This window comes from Chinchilla lanigera, unplaced genomic scaffold (genome assembly GCF_000276665.1).
Source record: "Chinchilla lanigera isolate Chin_1 unplaced genomic scaffold, ChiLan1.0 scaffold00146, whole genome shotgun sequence".
Taxonomy (NCBI): Eukaryota; Metazoa; Chordata; class Mammalia; order Rodentia; family Chinchillidae; genus Chinchilla; species Chinchilla lanigera.
This window is the reverse complement of record NW_004955547.1, coordinates 1453329-1468391: the sequence shown is the minus strand read 5'-3', so window position 1 is coordinate 1468391 and position 15063 is coordinate 1453329. Positions and strand designations below refer to the sequence as shown.

Here is a 15063-nt window from a genome sequence, read left to right as displayed (position 1 = left end):
GAAAGGGAAAGAAATTGCTCAAAGGAAGGAATGACCAGGATGAGGGAAAAAAGAAAAAAGAAAAAAATGAGATTATGTCAAGTTAAAAACCTTCTACATAGAAAAAGAAACAACTAACAGAGTGAAGAGATAACCTAAAGAATGGGAAAATTTTTTTGGCCAGCTACTCCTGGGATAGAGTAACTAATATGTACTAATAATATATATAAAAACTTAACAAAATTAGATCCCCCACCCCAAGTAAAAGACTTGATCAGACTACGTGCAACTGAAATGAACAGACTTTCCTCAGATGAAGAAGTACAAGTGGCCAATAAAAATGCTCACTATCTCTGGCCATCAGAGAAATGCAAATTAAAACAACACTGAGGCTCCATCCTACCCCAGGAAGAATGGCCGTCATCAAGAAATCAAATAATAACAAGTGTTGGTTAGGCCACAGGGAAAAAGGAACCCTTCTACATTGCTGGTGGGAATGTAAACTAGTACAATCACTATGGAGGTTCCTAAAAAAACTAAAACTAGAAATTCCTTTCAACCCAGACATTCCCCTTCTAGGTATCATCTCCAAAGAGTTAAAAATGTTATATTACAGTGATGTATGTGTTCCCATGTTTATATCAACACAATATGTAGTTATTAGTAACTACTTCGAAAATCCGAATGCCTGTAAGTTGGTGAATTCAGAAGAAATGCACAGATACCTAGATACATAAAATGACCAAAACTGAACTAAGAAGATATAAAAACCTTGAATAATCCTATAACAGACAATAACAGACAGGCTTTCCCTGCAGGCTTTGCTACTTTGTTTGGGGTGGGGAGGGGGTAAATCCCTGAAACAGCCATCAACAGATGAATGAATAAAGCAAATGTGCACACGTACACAATAGAGCTGTATTCAGCCATAAAGAAGGATAAACTTGAGTCATTTGTAGGACAATGATGCACCCTGAGACCATAAGACCAAGCAAAATAAATTAGACACAGAAGGCTAAATGATGCATGGTTTCTCTTACATGAAAAACCTAAAGTATACAAAATAAAAAACAAAATAAAAGAGGGATGATAGGAAACAGGGAGGTAGATCTGTGGCAGAATAGTGGGTGGTCGAGGGATGGAACAAGATGGAGAGAAGGGAAGAAAAGGAGAAGTAAAAAGACTAAGATGCAGTATGTCCGTGTCCCAGCGCTCCCCGATGGATGTATTCATTAGGTATGACAAACGTGCACTAACAAAAAAGAAAAAGAAAATGAGCTGTGCACATCATTTCACTCCGAAGCCGTCTTGGTAAGCTTGCCCTAGAGCATGAACTTCAGGTTCCTTGAGGGCAGTGCCACGTTCCATCTGAAATGTATTTAGAACTGTTTGAATGAGAAGCCACTGTCTTTAGAAACGTTGGTGTATCTGAACCAAAAGTTGCTGTTGTGATCTTCCAAAGTTCACCACCGAAACTCACAAAATTATTTGGTGATATAGAACTAATTGCTATAGAAATAGAAATCGCTGTCAGCATGTCCTACGCAGTATCTGAGTTGAAGAAGGATCCCGGATAAAGTGGTAGATGAGAAAGGAGTTTGTATATCACCCACCATCATGTGTAAGTTACCTGAAAAAGTAATAAACCCAGCAGAGTTCCAGCTGGTCATGTGTGTTCCAGCTCGTCCTTGCAAGTTCTTGATCGTCCTTGTTTTTCCCTCTTTAAGTCCATCTTCCTTTCCTAGTAGCTTGCCCTGCCCTCTTTAGGCTTCAATCTAGGCAATATATGCTATGCAATATATGCAATATATTGCAGTATTCAATATATGCAAGAGCCTTTAAGTCCAGTTATTTTACTGCTAGTACTTCTATTTCCTGCATCAACACTGATTGATTCATCTGTTAGGGTTCTGCTAATACGCCATGCTTCTGTGCCTGGGTTTTCCCTTTCTTAGAATCCTTACCTCCTCTGCCTAGTTAATAATTCCTCCATGCCCTCGGCGCATCCCACGGCTTACGAACTGCGGTGCCTCCCCTGACTCCCCGGGCCTAGTTAACACCCTGGTCCTGCTTGTGCTGCATAGCAGTCCTGCTACCTTTGCAACAGCTTCAGGCGCTTTACATCCTCCTCTCCATCTCTCTGCCTGAAGAGACTAAAGTATTTAAGGGTAGTATAGCGGCTTGTCTAGTAGCTTTCCTGAGGTGTGGTTTCAAATTTGCGCATGCTACAAGGTTATTATGTGGGGCAAGTCACTTAACCAGCGAGTGAACTGTATTAGTGCTTACATGAGCTCTCAGGGCTGGCGTGAGGGTCTCAAAAGACTGCACATGCTCTGAATCAGATTCAATGTGCTAAACAGAAATTTACAATATTAGCTGACAATATCCGCCCACAGAGTCAAAGTAGGAGAGCCAGGCATGGTGGTGGCACATGCCTGTAATCCCAGCACTCGGGAGGCCGAGGCAGGAGGATCGTTGCAAGTTCAAGGCCAGCCTGACCCAAAAAGTGAGCTCAAGGCCAGCCTGAACTGCATCCTGTGTTAAAAACACCAAAAAAAAAAAAAAGTCAAATGTAGGAAAGTACAAAGGATCTGTCCCCAGACTAGAGAGCTGAAGGATCCAAAGGCCTGGAGCCCCCAGCAATGTCTGGCAGAAGTTCGCATCAGAAGGCCAAAGGACCTTCAAGTGAAAGACCGAGGGGTCTGTGCCAGAAGGTCCACGCACTGGTGCTAGAAGCTAAAAAGTGCTCCAGCAGGCCGTAGAAAGCTGGAGAATCTATGCTAAAGCCAGGAGATGATGCCCAAGTCCAAGGTGAAGACTGGAGCTCTTCTGAAGAGAACAGCAGCCATCTTTGGTGATGGCGAGGACCAGCGCTCCTCCGAGGAAAATTAGCTGCAAGGAAAATCACCGGAAATCCTTCCCGCCCATTCTCCTTTTATACCCTTCTGACAGCAATCCTCCTTAAAGTGGGTCTGCTACACCCAGAGCCGTGCTGACTCAGATCATCCAAATGTTCCCCCTCAAGCTGACAAGTAATTGATTAACCACCACATGAACCAGCCCAGCACTCCAGCATCCATGGCTTTTGAATGCTTGGCTTACTCTTCTCTTTTTGTCATCAAATAAGGAGTAAGTGTAGCAAATTATTTAAGACATTGTTCCTCTGTAAAAAGTGATACAATACACTTTAATGAGAGTTGAAAAATGATGAATACATGCACACAAAATACCTGACTCAGAGAACCATGATTCTAGAAAAAGTCCACTAGCCCATAGAAATATTTTGTATTTCTCAAGATATCAAGTGACTTAATACTATTGTATCCATAGAGCTGGCATTAAAACAAACTAGCCAGGTACAGTGGTGCACTCCTGTAGTTCCAGCGCTCTTGGAGGCTGAGGCAGGAAGATTACACGTTCAAGCCCAGCCTAAGCAACTTGGAGACTTAGTGAGACTGTCTTAAAATAAAAAATAAGGGGCTGGGGATAGAGCTCAGTGGCATAAGCACCTGCCTGGCAAGCACAAGGTCCTGAGTTCGAGTCCCAGTACCAAAAAAAAAAAAAAAATAGGGGCTGGGCATTTAGCTCAGCGGCACAATGCCTCCCTGGCAAGTGGGAGGTCGTGAGTTTGATTCCCAGTACCAGAAAAAAAAAATTAAAATAAAAAAAATTTTTTAAAAATTTAAAAATAAAAATGACTGGGTGCAAAGGCCTTGGGTTCAATCCCCAGTACCATAAACAAACAAAACAAAACAGAAACAGAACTGATCAACTAGGAAAATTTCTAGAAAGATTTAAAACGATAGGAGATCTTAGCAATGATAAACCAAAATAACCAGATAATAAAGGAATAATTGTTTAATAAATGTCATTAGAACTGAGATGGACAAGAAGCACCTGACTCCCTCCTTTTTCCCTGCCAGCCCAAGGGAAGCCTACTTTGGCCAATGGCTGTTGTTCCCCTGCCCCATCTTCCCTTCGTGTCCCCTCATCACCCTGCAGAACGGACTGGAGCAACTTGCCTAGGAGTGCTCCTTAGTTATTTAGCAGCCACTCTCCTCCAGGGCACTCTGAAGGGGGTGCAGCTCAGCTGTCAGCCACGGGGCTTCTCTGCTGCTGCCTCTTTTGGCGGGGGAGGGGGGGACACCCCCCTAGGGTGGTTAAGATCAAGGAAGAAGGATCTGGGCCCATAATTAATGTCCCCAGCATCCCCAAGCTGCAGATCCCCTGATTTCAGCCCCACCATGTTTTGGGGGCCAGGGGGACTAACCGCGGTAAATCAAAGGGCTAATGTCTCCTGCCCTTTCATTGAATGACAGACACGACAGTGCTGTCCTGGACACACTCATACGCATACACACACACACACACACACGCTTCAACCTAGCGCAGGTCCACGTCTGAACCAGTAACTTGCCTGTAGCTGATGCACGGGAGCCCTGTTCTCACACTTCCCAGGTGAGTCTAGGAGGGCCTCCTCTGGTGTACCGACCTCGCTGTGGGGCTGCGCAGGTCCTGTTAAAGGTCCTGTAAATCTGCTCGTGATTTAGTTCTCAGATAGTTTGTCTTGGAAGGTCCTGTAAATCTATTACGTATCCTTCTCCTGAATAGTGTGGGCAGCATGGTCTGTTTAAAAGAAAGAGTAATAAACACGAGGGTAAGTTACGTCCAAAGAGCTCCAGATATTAGCAGCCAACAAAGATCAGTGGTACAGACTTGCACCCGGCAGAGTCAACTGATGGCATCCAGGACAGACTGGTGCCAAATGGTGGCAGCTGGCAGTGCCGGCCCCCTGCACCCAGCACCAACTGGTGCTGACTGGTGGCATCAGGGGCTGCTAGCACAGCTGTTCTGTGCTAATTCATGACTTCTATCTGAACTGAGCAAAAGGACCCTCAGTTGATGGGCATATTTATTGGGATAGAGGAAATTATTAGAATACATATAAAGTTTTGTAGAATGTGAATGAGGAAGTTTAATCTTTTTGTTTTGTTTTGGGTTGCCCACTGAAATAACTGTTGAGCTCAGGGTCCAGAGTCTTAACAAGATTTAGGCAGAGGCTGGTGGACAGAGTAAGCACTCCAGAACCTCCCTTTGCTGCTCTCGTGCCAGCCCTGCTTATTTGCTTCCAGCTTCTGGAACACATAGCTGCCTTCTTGTATCCATCCAGGGCACAAACTTTTCCTTTAGGTCAAAATGCTCTTTATTCTTCTTTGGAGTTTAGCTCAGAGGACATGTCCACAAGGAAGCCTCCACTCTGTCCCTTAGGTAGGTAGGTTTCGATTGTCCTGGTGCCCTGCACTTTTCCCTCAGGGTCCCATTTATTACATTTGCCCCATGAATGCAGGAACTCTATCTAACTTATTCAGAGCTCTCTTTCAAGTACCAAGGACAGAGCACACAGTAGGCACCCAATAAATGTTACGCATTAGCTAAATAAAAGGGGCCTAGGTATAGAGCAGTAGGAGAGCACTTGCCTGAAACTCATGAGACTATGGTTCAGTACTCAGTGCCCCTCAACCTGCCGCAAAAAAAAAACATAAAGCAAGAAATATCTTTGAGCTTCTTTTTAGTTTCTCATTTAGGAGGGATAATGCAGGTTTTTGTTTCTCTCGTCAAGTAATGACACTTTTATTTCTGTGCTGGGGACTGAGCCCAGAGCCTTGTACATACTAGGCAAGCCCTCTCTCACCATTACACACTTTGTGGTGATCTTCTGCGTAGAACTCTACGCTTAGGGTATACATCTAGCCCCTAGCACAGGGGCTGGCACTCACGAGGTGCTCATGAGCTGGGCTCAGCACCTGGGAGGCTGAGGCAGGAGGATCAGTGCAAGTTCTAGGCTGCCTGGGCTATATAGGAGTTCAAGGCCAACCTGGATGATATAGCAAGACCCTGTCTCAAAAAGACAAAACCAAAACAGTAGGTCCTCATTAAATATTTATTGTATGGAGAAATACCTTAGACACCTGAAAACATAGAAATATTTTTCTCTCAGAAAAGAAATTACCTGGCCAGGGATTTAGCTCATTGGCACAAGTGCCTGCCTGGCAAGGGCAAGGTCCTGAGTTCAATTCCTGGTACCAAAAGAAAAGAAAAGAAATTACCTTATCTTTTGTGTTCTTACAAAGCTTCCTACTCTAGTCTATGATGTCTCATTTTTAAAAATGTGTTTTGAGTCCAAGTACTGTTTGAGAAAGCTGCACCCTGAAAGAAGCTCAACTGATGCTAATTTTTCAAGATTATCAAGACCACTGGATGGAAGCACCTCAGCAACACAGAAAGGACCAAAATAATTTAGTGATTTATCCTGGAACAAGCTCCATACAGGTTCAAATGCTGCATGTTATTGCTAATAAGCATGTTTTCCCTTTTGTTTCCAGTGGTGCAGGTCAAACCAAGGGCCTTGAACATGCCAGGCAAGTGCTCTACCAGCGAGCTACATCTCCAGCACTCACCACCTCACTTTGTGTTTTTGAGAGAAGGTCTGGCAATGTCATCCAGCCTATCCTTGAACATCAAATGATGCTCCCGCCTTAGGCTTCCAAGCTAATAAGCCCCTTGTAAAGCGAGAGGAATTCAAAAATACTTGGAACACTAAGGTGAGAATACTTGGAGGTTGTATGTGTGAAGATTAGGTTTTGGATTTGATTTGCAAGGTATTAGGAATCATAATGCATTTGGTCCAGATAAATGACATGATGAAAATGCTTTGTACAAATAAGTCTGAGTTATCTCCATGGTAGACAGAGGAGAGACTAGAGATTAAGAGTACCAGTAAAGTTATTACCAGGATCTGGACCAAAAAAATTGGTAACATATCACCAGACTGCCCTAAGATGGTATTTTATTTTTCAATGTTTGCTTTTATTAGTACATGCCTGCAGTACACAGAGATTACATTCCTCATGGGGAGCTGGTGCATGCACATGACACACCTTAGTTCTTCTTTTTCCCTTCCCCTCCTTACGCCCTCTCCATCTCTTGGTCCCCTCCCTTTTGAAAGAGATCTATCTTTTTTGTTTTTTTTTTTTTTTTGAGACAGGGTTTCACTGTGGAGTTTAGGCTGGCCTTGAACTCACTATGTAGCCCAGGCTGGCCTCAAACTCAGAGCCATCCTTCTGCCTCAGCCTCCCAAGTGCTGGATTACAGGCATGCGCCACCACACCTGGCCTCCCTTTTTCATATTCTGTCTTTTATTTTGCTTTTTATTTACATTTTGGGTTTTTTATAAAGAGAAATTATGCAATATTTAAGCCAAGTGTCTGGTTTATTTCACTTAACATTATGGTCTCAAGGTGTATCCATTGTCTTGCAAATGACTCAAGTTTATCCTTCTTTATAGCAGAGTAGTACTCCATTGTGTGTAAATACCACATTGTCTTTACTCTTTCATCTGTTGATGAACATATAGGCTGCTTCCAAGGTTTATCTACTATATATTGTGCTGCCATAAACACGGGTATGCATATATCACTGTCATATGATGTCTCTAGCTCTTTAAGGAGTCTCAGATGCATGGTGCAGTATGAACTAGATTAGGGTGCCTCTAAGCCATGTGCCATTTAGCAGGTCTTCTCGGGCTTGTCAGGAGCATTTTCTGCTCATTCTGTAACTATTTGTGGACCTGCTTTGCAGCTACTCTGCTAGGTTTTAGAAAAATAATGTTAAGTAAGAGGCAAGCCTTTCCCTCAAAAAGCTCAGAGGTTTAACAGGAAAAAAGTTGACATTCAGGAATAATCACCTTGTACTGCAATAAATACTGTTACAGAGAAAGACCAAAGTACAGTGAGAGTTAGAGAAGGAGTAGCAGGTTGATAATTTCTGGTGGAGGTGGTGGTAGGGCTTCAAGGTGAGGTTAAGTCAGGTTTGAACTAGTTTGTGGAGGATGCAGTGGAGATAGCTGACCAGGCAGGTATTGGGAGGATCATGTGCAAAGAAAAGGAAGAATGAAACTTTAGGGGCAAGTGAGTCTGTTTTCTTCCCACAGACAACTGCAGCAATTTGCCATTTAGATATGAATTGAGTTTGACAGATTGGTGTGAAAAAGCTAGTTTTCCCAAGACAGTTGGACCAAAAAAAAAAAAAAAAAATTCCAGGATAAAAGAGTTTTAATAACCAATGGTTAATTCACTTTTATGGCACTCTGTCGGATCTCTGAGCAAGATTAAAACTTAATTCCAAACCAAGTGTGGTGGACATGCCTGTGATCCCAGCAGTCTGAGAGGCTGAGGACGGAGGATCACAAGTTCGAGCCCAGCCTGGGCAGCTTAATGAGACCTTGTCAAATAAATAAAATAAAATAATAAAATAATGAGCTGGGAATGTAGCTTAGTACAAGGGCCCTGGACTCAATCCCCAGTATTAAAAAAAAGTGAAGAAACAGTAAAGCTATAACATTCATCTCCAAATAAGGAAATAGAGAGCCCAGTACTCCAGAGGCCGAGGCAGGAAGATTACTTGAGCGTGAGGCCAGCCTGGACTACATAGTGAGACCCTGTCTCAAAAAATAAACAAAAGAATCAAAGGAGTCAATAGTTTCATACCTATTTTCTCCCCAAGGTGCATTTTTTTCTGTTTCTCCCTCCCATTCCTCACCCCCTTTCCATTAGGCTGCTTTCAATATGTGGAGTGTGCGTGCGTGTGTGTGTGTGTGTGTGTGTGCATTTGAGTGTGTATGAGTAGCACGTGGTAATTTTAACGTTTTAAGCATTCATATGGTTTTGTGCAGCACTTACTTTTCTACCTTGTTTTGTTTTCCTCAGCTTTGCTTTGAGAACTCATCTGTATAAATCAAGTTCATTGACTTTAGCTGCTGTGAGGTGTTCCATCACACAAACACATCCCAGGCTGTTTATGTTTCCTGCTGAAAGACATGTATGTTGCTTTCAATGTTTTCTTTTTGCAAATGTCATATTGCGGTGCGCTAATATTGCCTTGTGGTAATATACAATTTCTCACCGGAAGTATCCCTAGAGTTTTTTTATTTAAACAGCAACTCATTGTAAGGAGTGCATTTTATGTTATGACAGTTCATTATAAACTTTTAATAAAATAATACGTACCTTTACTATATGCATACTCTATTTCCTACTCTATTGCACTTTGTCTTATTTCATTTTTTTAAAATACTTAACATGTTCCACTAAATTGATTTCATAACTCAATAATGGATTTTAATTTATTTTATTTTATTTTTTTGGTTTTTTTCCGGTACCAGGAATTGAACTCACGACCTTGTGCTTGCCGGGCAGGAGCTGTGCCACTGAGCTAAATCCCCAGACGCTCAATAATGCATTTTAAAACGATGCTATAAGGCATGTATCTAGAAGTAGACTTTCTAGATCAGCAGACAGGTGATTCTGAACTACAGTAGACTTTGCCAAGTTGCTCTGCAAAGTGGTGCGTTAACTTTATAGCGCATGAGGGTTCTAGTTTCTTTCATTTGTCCCAGCCTTACTGTCCAGTCTTAAATGGTTAGACATTCAGGTTATTGCTCGACTAACAGATAGGAAATGAATCTCCTCAGTTTAGTTTGCACTTTCCTGATACTAGAGCAGAGAATAAACTTTTAATATACATTACTGGTCGTTTGGATATCTTCTGAGAGCCACTCCCACCATTTGTCTGTTTTCCACTGAGCTGCTCATCTTCTTCTTATTAATCCTCTTCATGTGCATATGTTGCAAATATCTTCTCTCTCCGTTTCTTGTCCAGGGGGTGATTGAAACTATGGTAAGTGTATACTTTTTTAAAAATTTATTACCATAAAAGGCACATTGCTAAGAATGATGGGACATGTTTGGAGAAAGAGAGAATATTCTAAGGAGAATTAATGGCAATGTGTCTTTCATTGTAAAAAATTTCTTAATTTAAACATTCACTGATTTTTTGATCACCCAGTTGGTTGAATGTCAAAACATTGCTGTGTGTCCTCATCCTCCTTATTCACAGGATCTGGCGCCATGCGACTTCCGGCTCTGCCCCAAAGTCAAAATGACCATGGAAGATAAACGTTTTGAATCAATTCAGAATATTAAGGCAGCCACAACAGCACAGCTAAAGACACTTAAGAGAAAGGACTTCCAGAACTGCTTCAGAAAGTGTCAAGAATGATGGGCTGATTGTGTTCAAAGTAAGACGCAGTACTTTGAGGGGGTTAATGGTAATGTGACTTTTACTGTAATAAAATTTGGCAGGGATTTGAGACAAGGTCTTGCTATGTCGTTCTGGCCTTGAACTCACTACGTAGTCTCGGTTGGGCTCAAACTCGCAGTGATCCTCTCTCCTTAGCCTCCTGAGTGCTGGGATTTCAGGCCTGGGTCACCATGCTTGGCATGTAATAAAAACTTTTTAAAACTTTGATCATTCATCATATTTTGTGATCACATGTATTTTAAACTTAAGAAGCTTTTTAGTTATTAAATTTTTAATATTTGCTACAGCCAATTTTTAAAATTATTTTAGTTTTTGTGGTGCTGAAGATTGAACCCAAGACCTAGAATATGCTAGGCAAGCAATCCACTTCTGAGCTAAAACCTCAGCCACTTTTTTCTAGTACTAATAGAAACTAGGGCCTTGCACTGTCCTACATCCCCACCCCTTTTTATTTTATTTTTATTTTTGACACAAGGTCTCCCTAAATTGCTGAGTTGTCCAGGTTGGGCTCAAGTTTGTGATCCTCCTGTCTCAGCCTCTTTAGGGCTAGGATTACAGGCATGTGCCACCACACTTGGCTAAAAATGGTCATACTTTAGGGATGAAAAAGTAGTGTCACAGAAGGACTGAAAGGCAGGACACATAGATTTATAATAGGACCTTTGGGGCTGGGGGTTTAGCTCAGCGGCACAGTGCCTGCCTGGCAAGTACAAGGTCGTGAGTTTGATTCCCCGTACCAGAGAAAAAAACAAAAACAAAACAAAACAAAAAGGACCTTTATATTCTGCTTTTAAAGCCGCTCCTTATCTGCTTTCTTATTCTACTGCTTTTCACTAACTTCAAGCTCTGCGCATTTTTCTGTCTTGCACTAGAAGATTACGGAATTGAAGCATGGAGTTGCACAGAAGTTGTTGGTGAATCTAACATTAGGACCTCAGTCTTCTGAGCACCAAACTGAAACGTTTCAAGTGAGTTCCTCACAACAATCTGTGAGAGGAGCTTGTAAGCCTGGAGGCTGCACATCCAGAGGGCATATTCCAAATGACAAGCAATAGCCTTTGAATTTGGTAATTGCAGTCATAATCTTCATCAAAAAGGCACTATCAGCCTCTCTGTGTGTAGTAGGCAATTAAGGTAGGCACTGAGATATCTTAAGAATATATTATTGATCTCAGGATTTATACCCTGTGAAAATTAAAACAGGTATGCAAAGGATAAGTCCTACGACAATAAAAAGGCAGAGCAGTCTAGAGCTACTGTACAGTGAGGAGTGAACATCAAACCCTTCAGAAGTCAGTGCAGTTCAAGGTGAAGGGCATCACTGGTGCAGAGCGGTGCCCAGTCGGGATCAGCCACAGGGGTTCCAAGTTCAGGCACACCGTCCCGATCAATGAAGGAGGGTGGGTCTCTTACCTTCTGACTTCTCCCACCCCCTCCCACCCTCTACAAAGGTGCCCCACCCCAAGTTTTTCCTCTTTCAGGAAACATAACCTTTGCTAAGGCCTGAGATCAGAGGAATTTTTACTTTGTGTGAGTCCCCGGCTGTGAACGAGGGACCTTTACCCAGGATCCGCAGGAACCACCCTTGGGAGCCACTCAGTGCCGCCAGGCACGTCCACAGCAATTAGAGTAAAAGGACAGAGTTAAGGAAAGTCTTTGAGAGAAACTCTCCTCAGCCAGCTTTGGCCAGGTCAGCTGGGAGCCCTGCCGTGGGTCGGCGTTCACTGCGGGAGCTTGGCCCATCACTCCGCTGGTGCCGTCCACAGAGCTGCCTCTGCATTCGGCTCCTATAGGAGCAAGGGAGCCCCTGCTTCGAAGTACTCTGACTTGGGGACCTCTGCACATTCAGCAAGCTCCCTGAGCAGCTCAGTCAGTATCAGAGAGACTCCATAGGTGTTCTTTTTTGCAGTTCTGGAGACTGAACTCAAGGGCCTGTTGATCTGTACCAACCTAGAAAGACCTCAAGGAGTTTAAACTTTGACATCATTGTCAGTAAAATTATTGTTTCAGTGTAGGAAAATAAAGGGTAACACATTCAAGTCAAATTCAAATATATATGTCAGTAGAGCAAATACGTTGCTCCAGAGTTTTTGTGTTTATTGCTTCCTCTGGCTGCAAGACCTATCACAGATTGCCACGTAATTTGACCTTTTTTTTGAAACAAGGTCTCACTATGTAGTCTTCAGGCTGCTCTTGAACTCACTATGTAGCCCAGATCCTCCTGCCTCAGCCTCTACAGTAGTGGTACTACAGGCATGTGCCACCGTGCTTGGTTAAATAACTTTCTTTCTTACCTCAGTAAGATGAATAACATCCTAGACTCCAAATCTTTGTAACTAACCCTTTTCACAATGAGGCAGTCACTGTGCCTCTTTGATACTACCCCTTACATCTGCCTGGCCAACCTCTGGTTCAAGCCAGATGCCTCAGGTTGAGCAGACCCATCCTGACTTCCAGGATCAGCTTGTGTCCTAGGTTGCCCTAGCCATTGCTTTTGGTTAGGGACTTGGTTTGCGACCCAAGCAAGACATCAGACAGAGCACTCCTGGGGATTTTCACTGAAACGATAGAAAAAGAAATATTCTTCGCCTGCTATTCCCAGGGATCAAGCCAGCCTAGAGCAGATGGTAGTTTATGTTCCATCATGCAAGAAGAACTGGCTGACAATAAAATCATGCTGGTTATATAGCAGAGACCAAAGGCTGAGCGTCAGAAAGAGACTGTGAGGTCTCCCAAAGCTCACTGCATCACTGGGTTTCCGAGCATGTGAGTGAGTCGATTCCCTTTAGGGACAACACATTTAAATTGGGCTTCTTTCACTAGCACTCAAAAACTGCAACAGAACTCAGACCTGTTGCACACTTCACTGTAGATCCCATACTATGCCAATTTTCACCTGACCTAGGTTTTTACCTCAACTTATGAACGTTTTTACAGTTTACAAAATAATCTCACATATATTTATCCTTTAATTTTTAATGAGTTACATATGGCACCATAGAGTCATTCTGGGTGGTGCTTAAACTGAAACTCCTAGACATCAAACTATTATCCAACATCATACAACCAGTGACCGGCAAAGCAAGAACCCTAATGTGAGTCTTTCCCGTCTAAATTCGAGATCTGTTCTATAGCTCCCCTGCTGGTTTCTTAAGCATTGCTATAGTTTCTTCAGGAATTTACTTCTCTCTTAATAAAAGAGAAGCTCATTTAAAGGCAGGACCTGACTGTTTGCCTGAAATCCTCCCTGCAATTCCTCTGGCAGCTTGCCGGAGGGAGTGAGGGTTAGTGCAGCGGGAGGATTTCCCTGACGGGGAGGTGATCCCATCGGCCAGACTGGCTTTCTCTCATCAAGGAATTTATAATTTGGTGACTGAAATAATGCATATGTATTGTAGTGGCATTTTCCCTCTTTGAACTGATACCATAAGGAGTGTATTTTATAGCAGCTCAGATCATGTACATATATCATGAAAGTAAGCAAAAACAATACCTACCTTAGTATTTGTGACATTCTCTAATATTTGTTGTTATCTCTTAAAAAGCCCGGTTGTAACTCACATAATTCATTTCGGGTTTTGTGGTGCTGGCAATTCAACCCAGGGCCTCTAGAATGCCAGGAGGTGCTCTGCCACCGAGCCACTTCCACCCCTTCACACAGTTTTACAGTCCAATAACAGGTTAAGACATGGTGTGAAAAGCATCGTTCTAGGTTGTGTAAAGTCAAAGCCCAGCAAAAATTTCATATCACAAATGTTTCTGGAGTGCTCATAATGCACCATGCATATTGTGAGGTGAGGAAATGACATAAAAATAATACACAGATATTTCCATGAAGCTCACAATCTAGTAGAATAAAAATAGAGATTAAACTCCCATAATTAAAAAAGACAAATAATGAGATAAAATATTTGCATAAAGATTGAAGAGCAGAGAGGTTGCATCCTGTGCGATTCAGGTCGGACTTTAAGCAGCAGGTGGCACTTGACTCAGGTCTTGAACACTGGACGAGATCTTAGTGTGGAAAGCGTGGGCAGAGACAACAGCAGGAGCACAGGGTGAAGGATGCGCAGGGTGCGTCCAGGACACCAGGCATGAGAACCTCAACTGGAACGAAGCCTTTGCATGGTGCAGGGGTGGAAAGAAGGCTGGGACCACCACACTGGGAAACAAATGTCAGACGAAGAGTAAATTCTGCACTTAAATGTGATAATATCTGTAAAGTACCTTCATATTGCAGGAGGTACACAATCAACACGAGCTCACGTGGCTTTCCTTCTACTTTACTCTGTAGGTAATAGGGAGCCATTGAAAGTTTCTGAGTGGGGATTGATCAGAGGGACATTGCAGATGTTAAGAGTAGTGGAGGCCGAAGCAGGGGTGGCAACAGAAACAGGAGTGGAAAACCGAACCATTTAAGCACTTGGTAATTAGCATTGTTTGATGTGAGGGAGCACGAGAAGCCTCTGAGGATTTGTAGGCTGGAAGTCCCAGAGACTAAAAACGTGGGGAATGTGTAAGAGCCTGCTGGTTTGGGTAGAGAGGAGGACAGCCTGTGACATGCCAGTGTTCACTTCCCGTTGGACATCCAGGGAGAAAATATTAGAAAGTATTCGCAATAGGTAGCTGGAGCTAGGGAAAGTAGCTATAGAGAATGACATCTTGGAGTCATTGGAAGCTGACACACAAAGGACTTCTCTCTAGAACATATAAATTAAAAAAAAAATCAGGCCTCCAAAATTCAAAGACCCCCCACAAAAAATTCAAGGACCCAGTCCAAAAATGGGCATCTGAGATGAATACACATTTCTCAGATGAAGAAATGCTAATGGTGAATAAATACATGAAAAAATGTTCAACATCATTAGTCATTTGAGAAATGCAAATTAAAATAACACTGAAATTCCATCTAACCCCAGAAAGAAT

At 42.7% G+C, this 15063-nt stretch overlaps 1 long non-coding RNA gene across 1 annotated transcript in view; it reads left to right on the top strand.

Moving 5' to 3' along the window:
- The window catches only part of LOC102018861, an 18323-nt gene extending 8142 nt beyond the window's left edge, over positions 1-10181 (top strand). Inside the window, exons 2-3 of the long non-coding RNA XR_001232216.1 lie at positions 6363-6581; positions 9934-10181. This is a non-coding gene — a long non-coding RNA (uncharacterized LOC102018861). The remainder of the gene's footprint in view (positions 1-6362; positions 6582-9933) is intronic.
- Positions 10182-15063: the final 4882 nt, after the last annotated feature.